Consider the following 9,852-nt stretch of genomic DNA (forward strand, 5'->3'; position numbering starts at 1 on the left):
TCTAATATATATAATTGTTCATATTAAAATTTAATTATTTTATAATTTTTTTATTTCTAACGATCAATATATACATTATTATGCTTTAAATGCTTTACAGTTTTTCACTATAGACAAAAAAAATCACTATGCCAAGTGCATCCGAGACGCGACACGCGGCGGGGCCGCGGCCATACAGCGCGGCGAAGCCGCGCTATCCGTGCTGTAGCACGGGTATCTCGACTAGTATCATAGGAAAAGGGAAATCAATCAACACTAAAAATACTTACTGCACATGGGCCACGTATCAGCGAGGGGATGCACTTGACTCCCCTTACTTTTAGAAATTACACATAATAAAATTCTGTTTTTTTCCATTATGAACTTCCTGACTTCTTTACTTTGGACCTCCTAACCAACTCTCTTTGCTTTGTTGCATTGCTTCTTTCTTATTGTGGCAGTTTGTACCTTTTTGACTTTTCTTAGAGTTCGCTCTTTTGCAAACTGTACTGATCAAGTGTAGACTATGGTATCTAGCTAGTAAACATGGACATATGAATACTAGGCTTTCAACTCAATTTAACTTTTAATTTTACATTGATTTGTGTCTTTGATAACGTGTGAATTGTTATCGCATAAGTAAATTATATATCATTTTTAATGATAGAATATATATATATATATATATATATATATATATATATATATATAGAGAGAGAGTTAGGATCAAATGACACTAAGGTGTCAAATTAAATATGACACCAAATCTCATCCATTCAATTTGTTTAATCCAAAGGCTTAAACACAATCACTAAAACAATTAAAGTAATCAAATATTTCTTGATTTGTTTTGCTATATCTTTCTTTTAATGGTGTATTTTGCACTCAAGTCTCAATTTGTTTTCTCACATATGCCCTTCATTTCAATTTCAAAATACTCATGTATTTATCTTGCGTCTATCATCACTTATGGTATTTTTTGCCTTTTTTTTTTGTATCACATGATTTTCTCAATTTCTGTATAGTTATAAGTGTCTAAATCTTGGTCCACTTCTTTATAGTGAATGCAAACTGATGGATAGTGAAATTAAATTGAGTGATAATATATTTCAACAAATTTATCCGAAAAATCTTGTGTTATTCAAAAATGACATTAGCATTGTTGCAAATAAAGTTTGTACAAAATATCAATTTAAAAAATTTAGAAGAGTGGTAGCAATAGAGAAGTGATCAAAGAAAGCGAAATACGTGAGTATTTTCAAATAGAAATCAAGGGCATATATGAAAAATTAAATTCATACTTGAGTGCAAAATCCACCATTAAAGGAAAGATATAGCAAGACAAATCAAGAAATATTTGATCACTTTAATTGTTCCAGTGATTGTTTTAAGCATTTGGATTAAACAAATTTAATGGCTGAGATTTGGTGTCATATTTAATTTGACACCTTGGTATCATTTGATCCTAACCCTATATATATATATATATATATATATATATATATATATATATATATATATATATATATCATTTAATTATCAAAAAGTTTCCTAAAAAGTTCAAAAAGGATAATTATAAGAATATATACGTGTAGTGCGTAATTTTTATTAGTAAACAAAGTTAATCAGCGTGACAAAAGGAAGTGAACATTTAATTTAATCAACTATTACTAAATGTGAACATTATTAATGTTTGGAGTATTTTTTTTAACAATAAAAGAAGAGAAATGATAACCGGTGTCCCCGGGGCACTGGTTAAGGATATGAAAAAGGAAATTATATAGTAGTTAATGCATTGAAATTGTGTAATTAATTTATAATAAAATCAAAAACAGTTCCCTTTTATAGTAATAATTCTCTTTTATGATATGTTTAACCAGTGCCCCGGGGGCACCGGTTAGCAGGACCATAAAAGAATCAATACCCTTAATAAAGAAGGATTCAATATATTCACGACTAAATTCACATGTGGGGATGAAGCACGTGTGGTTAGTCCACGTCTAGCATATTATATGGATATCAAAATTAAGGACATTAAAATGATTATTCTTAAAGACATCAAAATTATTATTTTAACTTAATAATTAGTATTATATAAATATGTTTCTTTTTTAATTATTTTGATTAATTATATTGAAAATATACTTTTAGAGAATCTTTTACAACAAAAAATACAAGAAAAATATTAGAATAATTAAAAATGACACAACTTTATTGATTGCTTAGAGCACCTAAAATCTCAAGATCAGCCTTGGATTTTGGTTGTATACATTTAGCATCATTGTGTCTATTATAGGTGTTAGGTTTGGCATGGTGAATATATATTATTTTTTATATAAGTTATTATAATTATTAATTAAAAATTTAAAAGTTTGAACCCCCTAACTCGGGGTCCTGGCAATGCCATTGCACATGGGACACACAAAACCTTACGATCTTCATCACTTCAACTAACAAGTCACCGTGACATATTTCAACTACGTATATCATACTTTGTCTGTCTGATAGTATGTGACACAGTCGATTCTGTTACATATGTTAATGCACAATTTTGATCTTAAATATATTCAAAAAAAAGTTCAGCCGAGTTACCAACTAGAAGGTCAAAATGTCAACTTGTTTCCCTGTTATGATAAATTATTGAAGCAATGAAAAACAATTGGGTCGTGGAGGATGACCTCTTTAGGTCTAGGATGTTATGAATTTTCTTGGGTCTTGTTAACAAGTGTCTTCCGGCCACTCTTTCAGAATTCTAAAAGAAGAAATTATTTTATAAAATAGTTAAATATTTTGATTTCCAATACATTGATTATACATGTTTACATAAAAAGTTATCAAATCTTAGAAAGTGTTCCGAGACACTCGTTAACATTTCTCATTTTCATATTCTTTAGGGAAAATTACATTGACCTCCCTCGAGGTTTCACTAAACAACACAAACACCCCCTCTAGTTTAAAAAAAACACTTATCTCCCCTCAAGTTAACATTGTTAATGAAAAGAACACAGATGTACACTTTTCCTTCAAAAAAAACACGGTTATACATTTTAGCGCTCAAGTTTGTAACTGAGGCCTATCTTTTTGCATTTTTTTCTCATAAATTCTTTGAAAAGGTTCTATTATTTTCATTTGAACTATTTTGCCTCTAAAATTAATGGCACGAATGAAACCTTTCAACTCAATCTCATCGGTCAATTTGATAACAAGTTATCTTAGTTTGTGTAATTTGACGGTAATTTAAGAACCAGACCATCAAATTGGAATGGATTAGAATGAGAACCATCAGATTAGAATATGCATTAATATAGTTTGAGGGATTTAATTTTCAATGTGTGCTTCTGTCATGACAGAAACTTGGATTAAAATGCATCACCGCATCTGTACAAAAAATACCAATTTCCAATTGAACAGTGCCATTTATTTATTTGAAATACTGAAGAAAACAAAGGAGAAATAAATAGGAAATGGAAGGGAACTTTGAATGGAAGAAATATAAAGAATAAATGCAGAAATGGAGGAAGCCACAATTGAAATGTAACGGAGGTTAACAGTGTTAACTTATAAGGGAGATACTTATCACATTGAAAATTAAGTAAGGGAGGTTTATGTCTGATTAAAAAGTAGAAGGGGTGTAAGTGACATTTTAGCAAACCTCAGGGGAGGTTTTTGCAATTTACCCTATTCTTTATTGTTACTAGACAGTAACAGAACCCCTTCACTTTATCATCATTTGTTATCCGATATTGTTTCCTTCCTTTCGTTAATGCTATCATAAACCAACCTCAAAACAAAAGCTTAATTTTTGAAATTACATCATTAAAGTTAACAGCCCTCCATTCAAAAGATATTTCGATGGAAATTAGTAACAACTCTCTCCATGCATTTTTAAGTGTCGTTTAAGAATAATAACTTCAAATTAAGAAAGTGAGTTTCTTGAACTTCTTTTTCTATTATACCTTTATTTTAATTCATCAATAAAATTTTTATTTTTTATGCATATTTTCTCTTTTCAATATTCTTACCTATAACATGAATAAAAAATACAGACAACACAAACATGTCATAATTAACTTTTGTTTTGTTGCGCACTAAAATAAAATTAATAATGTTGATTCCACTTGTCAATATCCACATGCATAGTCAAAAACCAATGGCGTTACTGCAGCAACCTCAAGCATTTAATATTGTACCCTAATACAATACTACAAGAGAATCCACACAACACCAACACATTCTAGTATTTTGAAAATTGCTGTTGACACATTGCATAAGGCTGTGGCACACATGTAAAATACGTTTTTACCCCCTCGGTAGTTAACTGCCGAATTATGAAACCGGCTGCAGTTAACTACCGAGGAAAACTTCGGTAGTTAACTACCGAGGAAAATTGAAAACTTCGGCAGTTAACTGCCGAGGAATCCTCAAACCCTTTTTTTTTTTTTTTTACAAAAACCATTAGTTCTTTTTATTCTTTAAACTTAAATTTTCCTTAATTAAATTTAATTCTTTAATCCTTTTAAGGAATTAAACATAATTCTTTTCATGATTTCATTCATGTGACACTACTAGAAAAAGCAAAATTAGAGAGGGAAATTAGTGACGGAAAAAATAAAATCCCTCACAAATTCTTTGGTCGCAAAATTTAGTGACGGAATTTGAGAGGGATTTCGTGTTTTCCCTCACTAAATTTCCCTCACTAATTTTTGTTTTTTTAGTAGTGTGATTTTGTTGCCATAAATGAAGAAATATGAATTTTGTTGCCAATTAAATACACGATTCTTTTTATAAAGTTGTTGATTTCAATCATATGATTTTGTTGCCATAAATAAAAAAAATATGAGATCATAGAATTACTACATATTCAATCACGTTTATTAATTCAAAAAATGTTTTTTTTGAAGAATAGAAAAGTGGTTTTATTTGTACAAAAAAAAAGGTATTATTGATAGAATAATTACAAATATAATTATTTGAAAGAGAGGTGAATAATATCTGAAATATTATAATTTGTGAACAACAAAAAAATATCTTTCCTTCAAAAAAAAAATCTTAAATATTATAATTAATTACTTATAATTACAAATATAATTATTCTATCATTTGTAACGTTTTTTGTTGTTGCATTTTTTTTATTGAATTATCATTTTAGGTCCATTAACTACCGAATATTATTCATCTCTCATATTTCTTCATTTATGGCAACAAAATCACATGAATGAAATCATAAAAAAAAATTGTGTTTAATTCCTTAAAAGGATTAAAGAATTAAATTAAATTTAATTAAGGAAAATTTAGGTTTAAAGAATAAAAAAAATTAATGGTTTTTGTAAAAAAAAAAAAAAACGGGTTTGAGGATTCCTCGGCAGTTAACTGCCGAAGTTTTCAATTTTCCTCGGTTGTTAACTGCCGAAGTTTTCCTCGGTAGTTAACTGCAACCGGTTTCATAAACTGCCGAGGGGGCAAAAACGTATTTTACATGTGTGCCACAACCTTATGCAATGTGTCAACAGCAATTTTCTAGTATTTTTAGTGGTGGTTAACAATCCCCTTCACTCTTATCTTACTATAAACGTGAATCTCTTAATATGAGAGTGTAATAAATTGACTTCACATATTTAATCTTCAAACACTATGGACCATATATAAATGTCCACAAATCCAAATATGGACCATAAATTCTTAATATACTAGGTATACATAAGGACAAATTTCATACATATATAGTAATAGTAGTACGGATTATTCACTTGGTTCCTCTTGGACGAACAAATACAGGAAGACATTTATCATTAAAATATTCTTTGGGCACACACATTTATCATTAAAATATTCAATCATTTTTTTATCAATTTTCTTTTTATTATTAAAAAATTATTTCTTTATGTGTGTCCAAACACTATTTATTTAATCTTGTGACCATATTAAAATTCCTCTTATCATCGTTTGTTATCTGATAGTGCTTCCTCTCGTTAATGCTAATATAGACAAACATCAAAATAAAAGTTTAATTTTTGAAATTACATCATTGAAGTTAACAGCCTTTCATTCAAAAGATATTCCGATGGAAATTGATAACCACTCTCTCTATGCATTAATTTTAAGTCTTGTTAAAGAACAATAACATCAAAAGAAGCGAGTTTTTTTAGCTTCTTTTTCTATTATTATACCTTTATTTTAATTCATCAACAAATTTTTTATTTTTTACGCACAGAGAGTCGAATAATTCTTACCTATAACATGAATAAAAAAATACAGACAACACAAACATGTTATAATTTTTTTTTTGAAGAAACAAAAATGGAATATATTATCACCGGTAGAACCACTTCAGCACAAGATACAAACATGTCATAATTAACTTTTCCTTTAAAAAACAAATGTCATAATTAACTTTTGTTTCGTTGAGCACTAAAATAAAATTAATAATGTAGATTCCACTTATCAATATCCACATGCATAGTCAAAAACCAATGGCGTTACTGCTGCAACCTCAAGCATTTAATATTGTACCCTAATACAATACAAGAGAATCCACACAACACCAACACATTCTAGTATTTTTAGTGGTGGTTAACAATGCCCTTCACTCTTATCTTACTCTAAACGTGAATCTCTTAATATGAGAGAGTAATAAATTGACCTCAGATATTTAATCTTCAAACACTATGGACCATATATAAATGTCCACAAATCCAAATATGGACCATAAATTCATAATATACTAGGTATACACAAGGACAAATTTCATACATATATATATAGTAATAGTAGTACGGATTATTCAGTTGGTTCCTCTAGGACGAACAAATACAGGAAGACCAAAAGCAAAAGTGGCAGTTAGTCCAGGAGAGAATCTTGGGTTACCATGAAACATTGTATCTTCCAATTCAATATGAAACTTTCTAAGCAAAGAAATTGCCACAGTTTTAAGTTCCATCAAAGCCATTTCTTTACCAATACAAACCCTTAACCCAGCTTGAAAAATAGGGTACTTGAATTGATTTGAAGGTTGAAACACACCATCTTTCAACCACCTTTGAGGCTTAAACTCTAAACAATTTGGACCCCACAATTCCTCCAACCTACCCATTGCATAAGGATGATAAGTAACCCTAGTACCACTTTTCACTTTTGTACCATCTGGTAAAACATCATCATCCAAACAAAACTTTGAATCAAATTGAATTGGTGGATAAAGTCTCATACTTTCATGTGCTGCAGCTTGTAAATAATGCAACTTCCTAAGTTGTTCAAAATTCGTTACACCATAATTATTTTTTTCATCATCACGTGGTCCAATTACTTGTTCAGCTTCTAACAAAATCTCTTTCTCAACTTCCGGATTTTTTGCTAATAACCAAAAGAAACTTGTGAGTGATGATGCCACGGTGTCACGACCAGCCAATAAGAAACTTATGACTATGTCTCTAAGAAACATGTCATCATGAATTGTAGTACTCATGAATCTTGACAACAAATCTTTGTGATGGGAAAAACCTAATTTTCTCTTTTGATCTATAACAACTTTTGCTAACATATTAATGATGCTAATACTTTTTTTTAACTCCTTTTCACTACCCATGTTGAAAAATCTTTTGATCTTCCAAATTATTGGAGACACAACCATGGCTCTTTCAGCTGATAATTTTGATGCTAAATCAAAAGAAAGAGCAAAATCCGACATGGGTAAGGATGTTTCTAGACACATAGGGTCTAAACCAAAGGAAAATCTACAAATACTATCAAAAGAGAATCTTTTGAAAACATCTTGCAAATCAAAAACAACTTGGTCTAGGTTTTGGTTTTGGAGTAGAGGGATGAGTCGATGTTGGATTTCGTTGTTGACAACTTCAAAGGCAAAAGATCTTATGGATTGTTTGTTGAGTTCTAAACTTGCCATCTTCTTTTGAAATTTCCATAAATCACCATCCACGTTGAAGATACCACGACCTAAAAAATCACCTAAGATTGTTGAGAAGGGTTTTCCTTTTGGGTAGTTTTCGAATTTTGTTTTGAGTATGTACTCAACGTTTTCACAATTTGCGGTGATTATGTTTCTTAGGACATGTATGTGGATGGTTTTTGTTGGTGATTTTTTTAGGAGATGAGCATACCAATCACAAAGATTGTTGAAATCTTTTGACCAACTTGAAGTGAGATAAGCTTGGCAAATTTCACAACTACAAAACACACTACTACTAAAAAATTTGTGAAAACATGATGTGAGATGTGAAAAAATAGTAGTGAAAAAAATTATTAATATTAAGGTGATGATCAAGGTGATCATGAGTGGAAAAACTAGAGAAGTATTAGAAACTAAAGGTTCAAGTTGATCCATTGATGAAAAAGTAAAGATGAAAAAGAGAAAGAAAAAAAAAAACAACTACTATAGTAAATGGATATGGCTATAGACATATATGAAGTGGAGGAGGAGGGGGGGTATATATGCAATTAGAGTCACAAGAGGAGGACAAGACAAGTGGGAGGCATTTTGGATATATACATCAATAGTCATAGTAATTGATTGGATGATTTTTCACTATACTATCAATAATTAATCTTCAAACAAGGAACAGATTGATACGTTATTATTTTTTACGGTGATATGTTAAAATAATTTTTGCATTTAGTTATAAAATAAATGAAACTGAATATACTACTATATGAGCTGGACTTTCATGATAAAGTGCTTATGGGTCAATGAAATATGCAATTGTAAATAATATTAATGGGTGTTCTAAGCAACGGCAAAGCTAGCTAGCACCAGAAAAAATAATTAAATTATTATATTGAATTTAATTTATAAGAAAAAAAAATCACAATAATTTTACTTATATAAAATGTAGGGTTAAATATGCTTTTAGTCCCTACAAAATCATGAGTTTTCAAGTTTAGTCCCTATAAAATGTTAATGGTTTAGTCCTCCATAATATTGTAGTTTGTATGAATAGTCCCTATTTTGAAAACTTTTTATAAATAAATGGATACTCTTAGTCCTCCAAAATAGTCCCTATAAAATGCAAATATGGACTAAAAGTGAATAAAAAATTTGTAAGACTAAGCTTGAAAGCTTGCAATTTTGAAGGGATTAAAAACATATTTAAACCCTAAAATGTAAATCAAAGTAACACAAAAAAAATAAAAACTAACAATAGTAATTTATTAAAAAAAATTGAGTTCAACAAGACTTCAAAGAGTCAAATTTATCTTCAACTGACTTTGTCTATACTTACGATGTAAACCGGTAAGTAATTTTATTTTTTAGTTTTATCTTTACAATTTTCAATGTTAACAATATGCTCTATTTTAAATTTCTTAAGCGAAAATGTCAATATAAGATAAAATAAATCTATTAGACAAATAGTAATCTCTTAAATATCTTATTTCTCTTAACTTTACAAAAATAAACTCATTTAGAGTAGCTAATATATTTTTTTGGGTAACTAAACATAAAATATACTTACTGATACAAACAAAAAATATTTTTTGGTGCAGCCAAAGCTACCCTCCCTATAATACATAACTATGCCCCTGATTATAAGGAACGTTGGTAATGAAATATTTGAACATATATAGTTTAAGTTTTTTTATGGTTGAAAATTAACTTTAAGCTTAAACGTCATTGAGAGGAAGAAATTAAAATATCTTGGTGCAGACACAGTATTGTAGTTTAGTGGTAGACAAACTCTGCAATGAAAAGCTGCAATGAAAAGTGATTAGATTCGAAAGTGATTAAAGAAAGATCAGTTAGAGGGCACGAATAACCCGTGTGCGTTCGCTAGCAAACAAAGTACAGTATGAATTTTTTACAAATGCAACTTGCCCATATGTTTCGTACTATTTGTGTGTTGGAACACATTACTTCACGTGCCT

At 29.6% G+C, this 9,852-nt stretch overlaps 1 pseudogene across 1 annotated transcript; it reads right to left on the reverse strand.

Moving 5' to 3' along the window:
* Positions 1–6,455: 6,455 nt before the first annotated feature.
* LOC146955756 (cytochrome P450 94C1 pseudogene) lies at positions 6,456–8,445 on the reverse strand (annotated as a pseudogene). Its single transcript, XR_015017756.1, has one exon. The product of XR_015017756.1 is annotated as a cytochrome P450 94C1 pseudogene (transcript).
* Positions 8,446–9,852: the final 1,407 nt, after the last annotated feature.

The sequence above is a fragment of the Medicago sativa genome, chromosome 1, assembly GCF_051527215.1.
Source record: "Medicago sativa cultivar Bolivia chromosome 1, Bolivia_mono, whole genome shotgun sequence".
In the NCBI taxonomy this organism is placed as follows: domain Eukaryota; kingdom Viridiplantae; phylum Streptophyta; class Magnoliopsida; order Fabales; family Fabaceae; genus Medicago; species Medicago sativa.